This window comes from Homarus americanus, unplaced genomic scaffold (assembly GCF_018991925.1).
Source record: "Homarus americanus isolate GMGI-L3 unplaced genomic scaffold, GMGI_Hamer_2.0 scaffold4582, whole genome shotgun sequence".
NCBI classification, from domain to species: domain Eukaryota; kingdom Metazoa; phylum Arthropoda; class Malacostraca; order Decapoda; family Nephropidae; genus Homarus; species Homarus americanus.
Genome location: NW_024715597.1, coordinates 235,716 through 251,457, shown reverse-complemented (window position 1 = coordinate 251,457; position 15,742 = coordinate 235,716).

Below are 15,742 nucleotides of genomic sequence, written 5' to 3'. Positions count from 1 at the left end.
TTAACATCTTAACTACCTAACTAACTACACCATTGCAAACTATTATATTTCTTTAACTAAACTGACTAATGCAAATTGTTAATCCACTTACTCAAATCGACTAAGGAAAATATTGCAAACTGACAATAATACTTAAAATTGAAGTAAATGTGAAGTTAATCGAGTCAATAATTTACTACTTACTTAAAACACTTGAGTAACCTAATTGTGCAAAATATTCACTCTGTATTTAAATTTTTTTTTTTTGTTGAGTTACAAATCTATAAATACTTGATCAAAATGTTTTAGGTTAAGGTTAAATTTGCGACTCGTAAGGCAATGATAAACCAACTATGAAAATAAACTCTATATATATTTAATAGTGATTTATCAATATTTACACATTTTAAACTAATCATCGTTCACCACTGAGTAAAAATATGTAAAGAAATATATAAACAGATGATATATACTCATTAAAGTCATAACTAATCACTCAGTCACAAGTGGTGGAGGATGATGACCTGACCTCATTAATTATCACTCATGACCTCAAATGATGATACCTTCGATAAGCTGTTCACGTAAATCAAACACTAATTGATCAAGTCTCACAGATGACGTCAACTTCAACTAATGAACTTGGGGAAAATTCCACCATAGGAAGTTTTTTTTTTTTCCCTAGTTCTGATGTCGTGATGTGAGGTGAGATTAGGGTAGGATACGTTAGACAAGTTAGCTCAAAAAACTGTAAATTATCGTCATATACCAAGTAACACACACACACATACACACACACACACACACACACACACCACCCCCACACACACACACACAACACCACACCACACCCACACACACACACCACACACACACACACACACACACACACACACACACACACACACACACACAAACTACACCACACCACACACACACACACACACACACACACACACACCACACCACACCACACACACACAAACCACACCACAACACCACACACACACACAACCCACCACACACACACACACACACACACACACACACACACACACACACACACACACACACACACACACACACACACACACACACACACACACACACACCACACACACACACACACACACACACACACACACACACACACACACACACACACACACACACCACACACACACACACACACCACACACACACACACACACACACACACACACACACACACACACACACACACACACACACACACACACACACACACACACACACACACACACACACGGGACTCACTTTCGCTGGAAGCAATTACTTATTTATTTTTCCACTGACATCTGTTTATGACTTGCCATAAATATGAATATAATGACATTTTCTATTTCCTTATGCAAACTTGAATCATACATTAATATAGCGGCCCAGAGTGACTCATGTCGCAGTTTGTGAGTGTAGAGTTAACTTGTGTGAGGGAGAACTCTCTCTCACCGTCCATATAGGATGAGAACTGTCTCAACAAAGTCTCTCGTCCACATAAATCCTGGGTGACCACAAGACAAATGTCAATCGTGTAATGATTCCCAACATCGTGTACTTTACAGGGCTGTGTCCCTCGTCCCGGGCCAACACCCTGTCAATCCTCATATTCTTTAAAGACCATAACCGACATCTAATCCACGGGGTGCTCGACCTTAACAGCAGATGGTGAGCGTTATCTTCCAGGGCGACACTTTAACCCACACAACCCATTTTCCAGTCTGGTCTCTTGTTCCAGAATGTATCGTCCAGGACTGGTTGTGCTGGAGTAGACGCGTCGATATATAGTCAGGTGGCCCCTTGAGGCTCCAGCCGTCACAAGAATGTAGAGTTCTCTGTCAAAACACTAAAGTGTAATACGAGGTCGCCTCTTGACAGACTCCGGCAAAAAAATGGTTTCTTTTTCAGCTCCGCGTCGATCGTCTTTTGTTTCCATTGACCGGTCTGCCTTTACTATCATTTCTCCATCGCTACTCATTTCCAGGAATTTTCAGCAATCAAACAATCTTAATCTGTATTTCCCCGCCATTCTCCAGACAGCTGGGATGTTACGCCATTTCGTTTCTGTGTCATCCTCGACCGCCTTCCTTGTCATTTGCTGTCCTGGTGATATCCTCGACCCTACGTCTATATTAGCTCCTCCGAGAGACGCCGTCGGCCGAAATTGTACAAGAGGAGCTCAGCAGAACGAATCAATGACACGGGTTATATGTATTACTTAAGCGGAAGTCACAGCCGTAGTGAAGGAAGCGGTGGCGGGCCATGTTGTCAAGTAATCGAGCACGTGCGCAAAGGATGTCGACGATTTAGCACACAAGCATGTCTATTTTTTTGCCCTTGCCGTCACTTCACAAGATAATTTCTACAGGTATTAATTTCCAAGGCTGTAATTACGTCTACCACCTATTTAATAGGAGTGAATAATAAACCTCGGGGTTGTGAATGTATATGTGGGAAGACGAACTCTATGCCATTCTCACCCCGACCAAAGTTTCTACCCAGGATTCTCCCGACCTGTTGTGTTGGCTGGCCAGGAACGCGTCAAACGTCCTCACACGCCGGGAAGGTTGGGCGAGAGGGAGTTTCGCGTCCCGACCACAGGATATATCAGTGACGGGCCGGCCGTGGGACCAATTCATCAAGGTATTATCTTTTCAGCGCCGCCACCGCTGTCGTGTTGTACAAAACCGTAGAGGGCGGCCAATGGCAGTATCGCGGGCTTACACGTGTTTCCCTGTGGCGCTAATGTCAGCTGGTTATCGCCCTGTGTTAACAAGACGATTTTATCGCATTGAAGAAGATTGCCGCTAAACACAGCGTTTTATCAACTCCCGCTGTGTGTTTCCTGTGTAGGAGATTCTCTAATGTAACAATTTGGAGTAAATTTGATAATTGTCGGTAAGCTGTTAAACTAGGTGACAAAAATAAATATTATGCAAAGCTGTGTGAAAACATAATATATATATATATATATATATATATATATATATATATATATATATATATATATATATATATATATATATATATATATATATATATATATATAAAGTGTCTCAGTATTTAATATAATTTTAGCTGTCACCAAGTTTATTAGCGACAATTTCACACTCAGTCATTCTCGGAGAAAATAATTTCTACGTTGGTTCAGCTCCTGAGTATCTCTCAATTTTTGTATTTTATATATATTTTGTTATTGTCTAATACAATATTAAATCTATATAACTCAGATACAATACACAGTGCAATCATTTAACAACAAAATCATTTGAGTTCAACAGTAAAGCGTGTTTATGTTAACAGTGTGAGGGTCCAGAGACAACAACACTCACTCTAGCAAGGAGAGAAACACTCAGTGTGTCTCACTGGTGTTGGGTCTCGGCTTTACCAGTGTGTGGGGGTTGGTCTTCTACATCAGTGACCTCCAGTAATGTATGCCTGGAGAATACAGTAGGTGGGAGGATGTGGAGGGAGAGGGAGGGAGAGAGGGGGTGAAAGGGGAAGGTGGAGGGAGAGGGTGGATGTGGAGGGAGAGGGGAGAAAGGGGTGAAAGGGGAAGGTTGAGAGAGAGGTGGATGGTGGAGGGAGAGGGAGAGAAAGGGGGAGTGAAGGGGAAGGTGGAGAGAAAGGAGTGTGGAGGGAGAGGGAGGGAGAGAGGGGTGTTAAGGGCGAAGTGGGAGGTGGAGGGTAGATGCGGTGGGATGGCGGATAAAAGTGGAGGTGGAGGAACAGGGTAAGTGGGAGGTAGAAGAGGGTGGAAGGTGGAGGGAGAAGTGGAGAAGAACGAGGGAGAGAGAGAAGGACATGAACTTAGGAAAATGTTGTCACTATGTTTATAAAAAGTGTCTCAGATTTTGATGAGGATCGCGTTAATGTTTGTGTGCGTGTGTGTGTGTGTGTGTGTGTGTGTGTGTGTGTGTGTGTGTGTGTGTGTGTGTGTGTGTGTGTGTGTGTGTGTGTGTGTGTGTGTGTGTGTGTGTGTGTGTGTGTGTGTGTGTGGTGTGTGCTGTGTGTGCGTGCTTGTGTGTGTGTGTGTGTGTGTGCTTGTATGTGTGTGTGTATGTATACATTTTTCTGAGACACTATAAGTTGTATGAGGAATCCATTGAGACCTTTAAATAACTTAAGAGTGTATTATATTTTACGTTTTACTTAAATTAATGGACACTTTCACACCACAAGGCTCAAGGAACAAGGCAATTCGTTATGTAAACAATCCCTGTAGAGAATCCAACGCTAACAATCGCTTGGGAAATGTCATCGCTGGTGTGGGCGTTACCAAACCAACCTTCCTTAACACTGTATCGTTAAATTACTCTAAAATTGCTTGATTATCTTTAATAATATTCTTCATAGAGCCATCCAAGTCAACAATAAACTTCTTTTAATTATTACTGTAAGTCATCCAGTAAGATTCATTTATATATTCTTAAGTCACCCAGTAAGATTCATTTATATATTCTTAAGTCTTCCAGTAAGATTCATTTATATATTCTATCATAATTAATTAATCACTAACAACAAATGATTAATCTGAAGGGAAATTATACAAAGAATTATAGTCAAAAAATTAATAGCTACTTATTGATATTTTTTTTCCAGTGCGGTCATCAGGAGTAGTTTAATTACACCTTTCATTATCGTCTCGGGAGGTGTAATTTTAGGTCAAAGGTTAAAGACGCCAGAACGTTACCTGGAGGGGGGAGGGGGGGAGACCTACAGACACACACACACACACACACACACACACACACACACACACTGGTCCTCTATAGTGAACAACAACAACAATCACAGCCACACACTGGTCCTCTATAGTGAACAACAACAACAATCACAGCCACACTTTGGTCCTCCTATAGTGAACAACAACAATCACAGCCACACACTGGTCCTCTATAGTGAACAACAACATAATCAGCCACCACACTGGTCCTCTATAGTGAACAGCAACAACAATCACAGCCACACACTGGTCCTCTATGAAGTGAACAACAGCAACAATCACAGCCACACTGGTCACTCTACCAATTGAACAACAACAACAATCACAGCCACACACTGGTCCTCTATAGTGAACAACAACAACAATCCACAGCCACACACTGGTCCTCTATAGTGAACAACAACAACAATCACAGCCACACACTGTGGTCCTCTACCAGTGAACAACAACAACAATCACAGCCACACACTGGTCCTCTATAGTGAACAACAACAACAATCACAGCCACACACTGGTCCTTTATAGTGAACAACAACAACAATCACAGCCACACACTGGTCCTCTATAGTGAACAACAACAACAATCACAGCCACACACTGGTCCTCTATAGTAAACAACAACAACAATCACAGCCACACACTGGTCCTCTATAGTGAACAACAACAACAATCACAGCCACACACTGGTCCTCTCCCTCCCCCTCATTCCCACTCTTCTCCCTATCTTCTATTCTTTCCACTATCCTGGTTTCTTCACACTCTAGCCTCCTATCACTTCCCTTTCGTTACTTCCTTTACTTTCTCACTTCCCTCTTTTACTCCATTTCCCTCTCTCCTCCTCCATTACCCTTTTCTCTCTTTCATTTCACATTATCTTTCCCTCCAAACTCTCCTCTCTCCCTCTCTCCCTCTCCCTCTCCCCCTTCATCCCTCTCCCACTTCTATCCTCTCTTTCCTCTTTTCTTCAATCATCAGCCTTCTGTCTCACCGGAAACTCCGTGGAGATAAAAAAAGACGATAATAAGATGAACTTGGGAATAATGACTAATTCCCACATTAAATTTCACCTCATTTCACGGTCTATACGACTCGGCTGTGGGGAGGAGCCAGTGTTGGTGTCTCAGGTGTGGGGAGGAGGCAGTGTTGGTCTCTCAGTTGTGGGGAGGAGTCAGTGTTGGTGTCTCAGATGTGGGGAGGAGCCAGTGTTGGTGTCTCAGTTGTGGGGAGGAGCCAGTGTTGGTGTCTCAGATGTGGGAGGAGCCAGTGTTGGTGTCTCAGTTGTGGGAGGAGCCAGGTGGTGTCTCAGTTCTGGGGAGGAGGCAGTGGTCTCTCCCAGTTGTGGGAGGAGTCGGTGGTGTCTCAGATGTGGGGGAGGGAGCCAGTGTTGGTGTCTCAGTTGTGGGGAGGAGCCAGTGTTGGTGTCTCAGTTGTGAGAGAGCCAGTGTTGGTGTGTCTCAGTTGTGGGGAGGGAGCCAGTGTTGGTGTCTCAGGTGTGGGGAAGGCCAGTGTTGGTGTCTCTCCAGGTGTGGGAGAGCCAGTGTTGGTGTCTCAGTTGTGGGGAGGGGCAGTGTTGGTGTCTCAGTTGTGGGGAGGAGCCAGTGTTGGTGTCTCAGGTGTGGGGAAGAGCCAGTGTTGGTGTCTCAGTTGTGGGGAGGAGCCAGTGTTGGTCTCTAATTTGTGGGGAGAGCCAGTGTTGGTGTCTCAGTTGTGGGGAGGGAGCCAGTGTTGGTCTCAGTTGTGGGAGGAACCAGTGTTGGTCTTCAGTTGTGAGAGAGCCAGTGTTGGTGTCTCAGATGTGAGGAGGAGCCAGTGTTGGATGTCTCAGTTGTGGGGAGGGAGCCAGTGTTGGTGTCTCAGTTGGGGAGGAGCCAGTGTTGGTGTGGGTATGGGGAGGAGCCAGTATTTGGTGTCTCAGTTGTAGGAAGAACCCGGTGTCTCTCAGTTGTGGGGAGAGCCAGTGTTCGTCTCTCAGTTGTGAGGAGGGAACCGGTGTTGGTCTTCTCAGCTGTGGGGAAGAGCCAGTGTTCGTCTCTCAGTTGTGAGGAGGAGCCAGTGTTGTTCGTCTCTCAGTTGTGGGGAGGAGCCAGTGTTGGTGTCTCAGTTGTGGGGAAGAGCCAGTGTTGGTCTCTCAGTTGTGGGGAGGAGCCAGTGTTGGTCTCTCAGTTGTGGGGAGGAGCCAGTGTTGGTGTCTCAGGTGTGGGGAGGAGTCAGTATTGGTGTCTCAGTTCTGGGGAGGAGGCAATGTTGGTCTCTGTTATGGGGAGGAGCCAGTGTTCGTGTCTCAGGTGTGGGGAGGAGCCAGAGTTGGTCTATGAGAAACTGGAAGTCACCTTTTTCACATCTGACCCCAAACGAGTATCTAATCACAGCCATAATAGCTCCCGAGAGGCACGAACACTCCCACTGACCTGTCCCACCAACACAACACAGGTGATAAGAGTTCCAATCACACGTGATCGTCATCTGTTACATCTGTTTCTCACGATCAAGTGTGTCTAAAATGAATGAGGAACATAACTTCATTCATTACAAGTGCATGCACATAGACTTACACTTACTAAAGATGTTAAAATATATCAGAAAGTTTATGACGTTCCCAGGTAAAAATGTCATTGACTCCCTAAGGTAGAATTATATCAGGTACAAAAAGTTACTGTAGCTTCTATCATTCTAGTCGTATCTCAAATAATAATCTAATGATATCAACTATAATTGTTTCCATTTATAAAATTTTATACCAAAGAGAAAAAAAAATATAGGAAAAATAATCAAATGTTCGTTTTCTTACACGTACAAGGAAAATGTTTATCCCACAAGAGTAAGTATTGTACTGGGAGGAAAATAATGACTTTTTTGTTTTGTTTTTGTTCTTACAAGTAATTACTCAGTGTGATACTACCATTAGCAGGTAATAGAGGCACCAGCGTATAGCAAGACACGTCAACCTCAGCCAATCACATTCATATTAACTAAATTACCGACCAATCAGAAAACGCGGTGTATCTTGGCTTTTAATGGGAGTTAGAGTACAGTGTGTAAGTTGGAATGAGTAATACACCCACATAAATACACAAACATACATTCACACACACAAACATACTGTACATACGCACATACAAGCATATAGGAACAATAGGATTAGAAGGATACAAACACAACAATACAACAAACAGAAAATACAGACTAGTTCATAAAGAAATGATCAAACAAACACACACACACACACACACACACACACACCCACACAAACAGACACGAGAACACGATTCCATTTATAAGACGCACACACAGAAATATTCACATATAACACACACACACACACACACACACACACACACACACACACACACACACACACAGAAACACACTTACACACACACACACACACACACACACACACACACACACACACACGATATACACACAACCTCAACCACTAATTTCATAGCGGCCATTACATAACGCCAGGAAGGTAATGGCCACAATACCAACAAGAATGTTCCTTAAAACTCTTCTAATTACTCACATTGTCCACGTCATCATTGTCAGCATAAATGGCTCGTTAGACCTCAGACGAATAATTTGTTTTTTATTGTTGGAGAAGAAAATAGTAGTGACATAATAAATTGGACCCCCTATAAATTGTAACTAAATCCGTGACGTTAAACACTTCACCTGCCATAACATATTGTGTGTGACCCATGCAGCGTGTAGGGTACCCGGGGTTAGCATGGGAGGCACAGTGATATATATGACGTAATCGAGAAGAGTCTGACATTCCAGGCTGCATAGTATAATAGAGAACGATAGTTAGTGTTCAGGCCTCATACGGTGACCGCCAGGAAGGTTGGTAAACAGTTAATGGGACTACAAGCGTGTGGTTCTACCTTACTATCACCTGAGAAAAGCAGCAGCGGGGAGGGTATCAAGTATTAGGGAAAACAACAAAGTAAGTAAAATAGTTATCTCTCAGGATAAACCACCAATGTACAGACTGAGAAATACTCATTTAAACGTTCTCATCCGATGGTATTACCCGACACACACACACACACACACACACACACACACACACACACACACACACACGCAGGTGACGAGCATTCACCTACAGGACGTACATCAAGATTCCCCCAACACATAATTTGCTATATCAACACTCGGGTCTGAGGTGTATATAAGGCTCACAGGTTAGGATATATACTTGGCCAGAGAGTGACGAGTCTTATTTCGTCAGCGGATGATATAAATGTCTCAATTCCTGTGAGTAATAAGTCTTTTTATCGAGTCAGATGATGGACTAACCTCAGATAAAGGGCGAGTAATTTTCACCCGATTAGATCAAATGTTCTTTTTTCTCGTCGTTTGGGTTATAAGGTGAAAACATCTGCTGCTTCTCTTTCCTCTTCCTTGTTAAGCGAGGAATGAGTCTATCGTTCTGATTGGGGGTAAAGAGAGGGTAGTACACTATAACTTCAAGCTCTCAATTAGACAAACCGACAAAATAGATCTAATCACAACTCTACACCTCAGTTCCCTCCTGACGGCTGGGGGTGGTGGGGATATCGTCACCCAGAATGGAGGTAAAGTACAGCCTGCACCACCACCACACGACCCGTCACGCCATCACCGCCTCGCCTCATCACCTGACAGGATAAATAAATCCAATCTTCACACCGTTGCTACACTACCCCCAACAAACCACAAAACAAACGGCCCGTCATTACAGTCCATAGAACACCTCTCAGTTGTTTCCGAGGAGACTTAAACCCACATGTTAGCCAATGTGTGGGATGAGTGTATGTCATTATTAACTGTGATGGAAGAAGAGATGAAGTATTGCAACAGTGTTATGTCTTAACTCACTAGTACTCCACTTGTCGCGTCGTCTGGCTGGTCCTCAGAGGTGTGTTAACGTTACTAGGAAGATTATTTGTGTAATATTAGTAAGAGGAATTGACAGTCGGCATTATTTATCACCCAATTAAGAGAGAATTATGGAACAGAAAATTTTTATACCTCCGCCGTAAATCATTTTTTTTATTGTTATTATTATTCTCCTTCATTTACCTGATGAAGGAAGGTAATGGTTATAAGCTTTGTGTTCCCTGGGGAGTCATATCTCAGACGGTCTCAGTAAACATCATCTAGCCCAAGGGTCATGTGTGTTACAGCTCCCTCATGATACCTCAACCCACACGTGATAAGGTGCAGGTGACGGCCATGCAGGAGCTGACGCCATAATGTAGTAACCAGACGAACTGACCCCCTTTTTTGCCACACACACACACACACACACACACACACACACACACACACACACACACACACACACACACACACACACACACACACACACACACTATATACACACAAAGAATAAACATATAACAACCTCATATAAATTCACAAAATTATAAAGCCTCTCTCACTTTATTAATGGTGCCGTGCTAAAGAGATTCAGGACTCTATTTTTTTGAGAACCACGACACAATACTAAGGAGGGAGGAGGGAGAAGGAGGGTAAGGAGGAGCAGGGGGGTAGAAAGGGAGGAGGGGGTAGGAGGAGGTAGAAAGGAGGAGGGAGTAGGGGAGGAGGGGGTAGAAGAGGAGGGGGGGGTAGGAGAGGGGTAGAAGGAGGAGGGAATTACTAGAAGGAGGAGGGGGTGAAGGAGGAGGGGGTAGAAGGGGGAGAGGGTGTGAAGGAGGAGGGGGTAGGGAGGAGGGGGTAGAAGGGAGGGAGGGGGGGGGTAGAGGGAGGAGGGGTAGAGAAGGAGAATTAGAAGGAGGGGGTAGAAGGAGGAGGGGGGGGTGGGAGGGTGGTAGAAGGAGGAGGGGGTGGGGAGGGGGGTAGAAGGAGGGAGGGGTAGAAGGAGGAAATTGCAGGGAGGAGGGGGTAGAAGGAGAGGGTGAGGGGTAGAAGGAGGAGGGGGGTAGAAGGAGGAGGGGTAGAAGGAGGGAGGGTGAAGGAGGAGGAGGTAGAAGGAGGAGGGGTAGAAGGAGGGGTGCTTGTAGAAGGAGGAGGGGTGTAGAAGGAGGAGGGGGGTAGAAGGGAGGAGGGGTAGAAGGAGGAGGGTAGAAGGAGGAGGGAAATTGTTAGAAAGGAGGAGGGAGTAGGGAGGAGGGAGTAGAAGGAGGAGGGGGAGTGAGGGAGGAGGGGGTAGAAGGAGGAGGGGGGAGTAGAAGGAGGAGGGAGGTAGAAGGAGGAGGGAGGTAGGAGGAGGAGTATACTGGTGACTGGGACTCTATTACGATAACGTTGATAGAGTGTTGAGGTAATTAGCGCTGCATCTGGGGCCCGAAGCAGTAGACCCACGGACCGTCCTGGTGTTGCATGTGGTCAGGTTATTGATATTCCACGCTGGGTAGAACAAGGTGCTTAATTTGACAGACTTACAAGCCTTTGCCGAGGCCCGTTAACACGCTCTGTGGTGGCGGTGGTGGTGATGGTGGAGGTGGTGGTGATGGAGATGGTGGTGGAGATGGTGGAGGTGGTGGTGACGATGGTGATAATGGTGATGATGGTAGCTGGGTGTTGTTGTTGGTACCAGCTGCCGAGGGACAGGTCTGACTGTCCTCCTTATCCTCCCGTCCTTTCTCCTCTTCCTTACCCTTCTCCCCCTGATTCTTTTCCTCCTTCTCCTCCTCTTTATCCTATTCCTTCTCCTCCTATACTTTTTTCCCTTCTCCTATTCATTGTCTTCCTTCTCCTCCCCCTTCTACAGGCTTGCGTGCTGTGGGTTCAATAGTTGTTCCTCATACACACTAGTTAAAGCAAAGGTTGGTTTCTTCAGGTTAATCCAAGTTCCTCATACTCAGAGAGCCTTATAAACTAATATAAAACTTGAGCCTTAAAAACTAATATAACACTGGAGCCTTATAAACTAATATAAAACTGGAGCCTTATAAACTAATATAACACTGGAGCCTCATAAACTAATATAAAACTGGAGCCTCATAAACTAATATAAAACTTGAGCCTTATAAACTAATATAAAACTGGAGCCTTATAAACCAATATAACACTGGAGCCTTATAAACTAAGTTACTTTTAGCTCTCATAAACCAAGTTAAAACTGGAGCCTCATAAACTAAAGTAGCCTGGAGCATTATAAAACAAGTTAACGCTGGAGTTACGATGGTTTAACAATACCAAAGTCTAACTAATACCACACACACACACACACACACACACACACACACACACACAGAACCGCCTCCAATTCTAGATACCCTTTGTACCTGAGTATACCTGTGCAACTCTATGATAATTACAGGTACTACAAAGAACACTACGTCATTCACATTTAAGTAATGAAAATCTACTCTAATACTTTTACTAAATAGTCTATGTCATAACCCTACAGTAATAACCTAAAGAAATAATATAAAATAAATCTCGTGTTTAAGTTGACGTCTGCAGGAAGTGATTCAAGATTGACGCAACAGCCTGTGGTATAAAGAGGACATACACCTTATCAGAAAGTCTCACCATGAAGGGAAGTGAAGGTATTCGTAAACATATGCAAGAGGGTATTGACTCTGTGTGTGTGTATGTGTGTGTGTGTGTGTGTGTGTGTGTGTGTAACCCCATTCACAAAACACGTCACCAACCATTACCTCCTCCATAACAGTTATATTTACATTTGCCTATTATGTTATCCAATTACATTTCTCATTACACCTCCTGACCCCTATTACACGATCGTATTAATACTTACCATTAAGACTCGAATTGCCTCGTGTAGTTAGGTGATCACAACGAGGGGAGTTGTAACCTGAGATTCAAGCAAACGAATTACCTTTTAATATTTTAAGTACCTGATGTAATTGTTAACTTACAGTTTTGATTATATAATATAGATATAGCGTATAATATAGACTGGTAAATAGAGAAAGACTGTATAATATAGTCTGACTGTATAATATAGACTGGTAAATAGAGAAAGACTGTATAATATAAACTGGTAAATAGAGAAAGACTGTATAATATAAACTGATAAATATAGAAAGACTGTATAATATAGACTGGTAAATAGAGAAAGACTGTATAATATAAACTGGTAAATAGAGAAAGACTGTATAATATAGTCTGATAAATATAGAAAGACTGTATAATATAAACTGGTAAATAGAGAAAGACTGTATAATATAGACTGGTAAATAGAGAAAGACTGTATAATATAAACTGATAAATATAGAAAGACTGTATAATATAAACTGGTAAATAGAGAAAGACTGTATAATATAGACTGGTAAATAGAGAAAGACTGTATAATATAGACTGGTAAATAGAGAAAGACTGTATAATATAGACTGGTAAATAGAGAAAGACTGTATAATATAGACTGGTAAATAGAGAAAGACTGTATAATATAGTCTGATAAATATAGAAAGACTGTATAATATAGACTGGTAAATAGAGAAAGACTGTATAATATAGTCTGATAAATATAGAAAGACTGTATAATATAGACTGGTAAATAGAGAAAGACTGTATAATATAAACTGGTAAATAGAGAAAGACTGTATAATATAGACTGGTAAATAGAGAAAGACTGTATAATATAGACTGGTAAATAGAGAAAGACTGTATAATATAGTCTGATAAATATAGAAAGACTGTATAATATAGACTGGTAAATAGAGAAAGACTGTATAATATAGACTGGTAAATAGAGAAAGACTGTATAATATAGACTGGTAAATAGAGAAAGACTGTATAATATAGACTGGTAAATAGAGAAAGACTGTATAATATAGACTGGTAAATAGAGAAAGACTGTATAATATAGACTGGTAAATAGAGAAAGACTGTATAATATTGACTGGTAAATAGAGAAAGACTGTATAATATAAACTGGTAAATAGAGAAAGACTGTATAATAAAGACTGGTAAATAGAGAAAGACTGTATAATATAGACTGGTAAATAGAGAAATACTGTATAATATAGACTGGTAAATAGAGAAAGACTGTATAATATAAACTGGTAAATAGAGAAAGACTGTATAATATAGACTGGTAAATAGAGAAAGACTGTATAATATAGACTGGTAAATATAGAAAGACTGTATAATATAGACTGGTAAATATAACTGGTGGATTTAACTGGATACAATATCTTTCTATTAGTTTTATATATTTTCTAATTTTCTCCTCTTGTGTGTATAAAGTAAATAATGTTATATGTATTTAATTTATATGATAGTGTGATATAGTTAATTATTAGGCCGTATATGTGTATAGAAAACATTACCTATTGTTAATGACATGGGGAAACACCTGACAATTTACAGAGAAGAAAATATGTAAGGTGACATAATATTTATCTTATTACGTGACGTATTTACCATCTGGTTCTTCCTTTAAATTACAAAAAAAAACCTGACGATAATAATAAGGTAAAAATTATATGATTTCCCCCAATAATTATTTTCAAAGATAATCATGAATTGACCACTGAATATTATTTTTAATTATCCTATATAAATTACTTAATGGCAGAGCAGACACTGTGGCGTAAAGACAATGTGAATTATTCTTGAGAGAGAGAGAGAGAGAGAGAGAGAGAGAGAGAGAGAGAGCACAGTATCACAAAACCCATCATCTAGCCCAGGGTAGTACAGAGTATGTGAAGTGCGTTCCAAGAGAGTTTATCGATGCTAAATAACCCGAAAATATATATAATTAATTTAAAAGAGAGGAAATATTATCATAAATAACTCGCTGGAGAGAAATGCTTCGTGATTGGTAGTTTGAATTGATAAAAATTTTAACAATGTCGGTGTTTCCCTGTGAGAAATGGATAGGTTGTAAGCTGGAGGGACACATAGGCGGTGAGAGGGTGAACGGATGTGGGAGAATGACGGCGGAGGGAATATGCTCTAAGGACATGACTGGTTCATTGTACCTTGTGTTTAGCGGTGAAGAGTTAGTACAATATAAGAATTACAGAATATACATTGAAATTTTAGCATTACAGTGAAATATTAGAGTATGATTCACGGTTCACTGTTGTTATGGTGTTAGAGGAGAGAGAAAATAAGGGGGGGGGGAAGATTATCACTATTTGAAGAAGGAAAAGTTTGATGAGAAGAAAGAGAGAGAGAGACGGGAAAACTAACTTATACAAGAGAGTTTTGAGATAAAGCGAGACAACAGGAGAAAAACTATTAGAGAATTGTAATGAAAATAGAAAATAAAATTGGAAGTAATAAGAAAACTGAGATAGCGAGAAAATAATTGTGATTTTAAGAAAGAAAGGAATGGTTTTGTGGAGTTAAATAGATGATGAAAACAGGTAAATAAGGACAAACCAACATGTTATAATATCAGGAAGAAGATAAATTAATAGTAAAAATAAATACAAATTCACACACTTGTCAAAATTTGTATAAAGGGAAGAAATCCTTCAAAATGTTGATAATAATAATTTCTTTCGTATTTTTTTGTTACATATCTCCGCCTTCCTCAACGCCAGGTAGAACTAATAAAGAGTCCTGTACAAGATGACCTTTTTAATACCTGTCTCAGAAACGGATTCTTTCTTAAACTGTAATGGATTTTCACATATATTAGACTATAAATAAACAAGTAATTACAAATACATATGTAAATAAATAAAAATAAATAATGATTAGAACGAACTGTAGATGGAATATTTAACATAGAGAAAATACATAATAAATTAAGTGAAATACAGAAAATACCCAAGAAATTAATTAAAAAAAATACGAAATAAATTTACGATGACGGAAACCAATAAATAAATAAATAAATAAATACATTACAAAAATAGTAAAACCGATCATTAAAAATTCATATATTTAAAGATTTCTTATTACATGTTATTACTATAATTTACCACCCCCCCCCCCCAACCATCCCCCTCTCATTGGTGGGTCTAATCGTTTGGGTAACCATTAGTCTGCTGGTTAACGAGTGAGACCAACTCCTTATTTGGACACTTAAAGGATGACAACCCTAAATGTGGTGGTTTG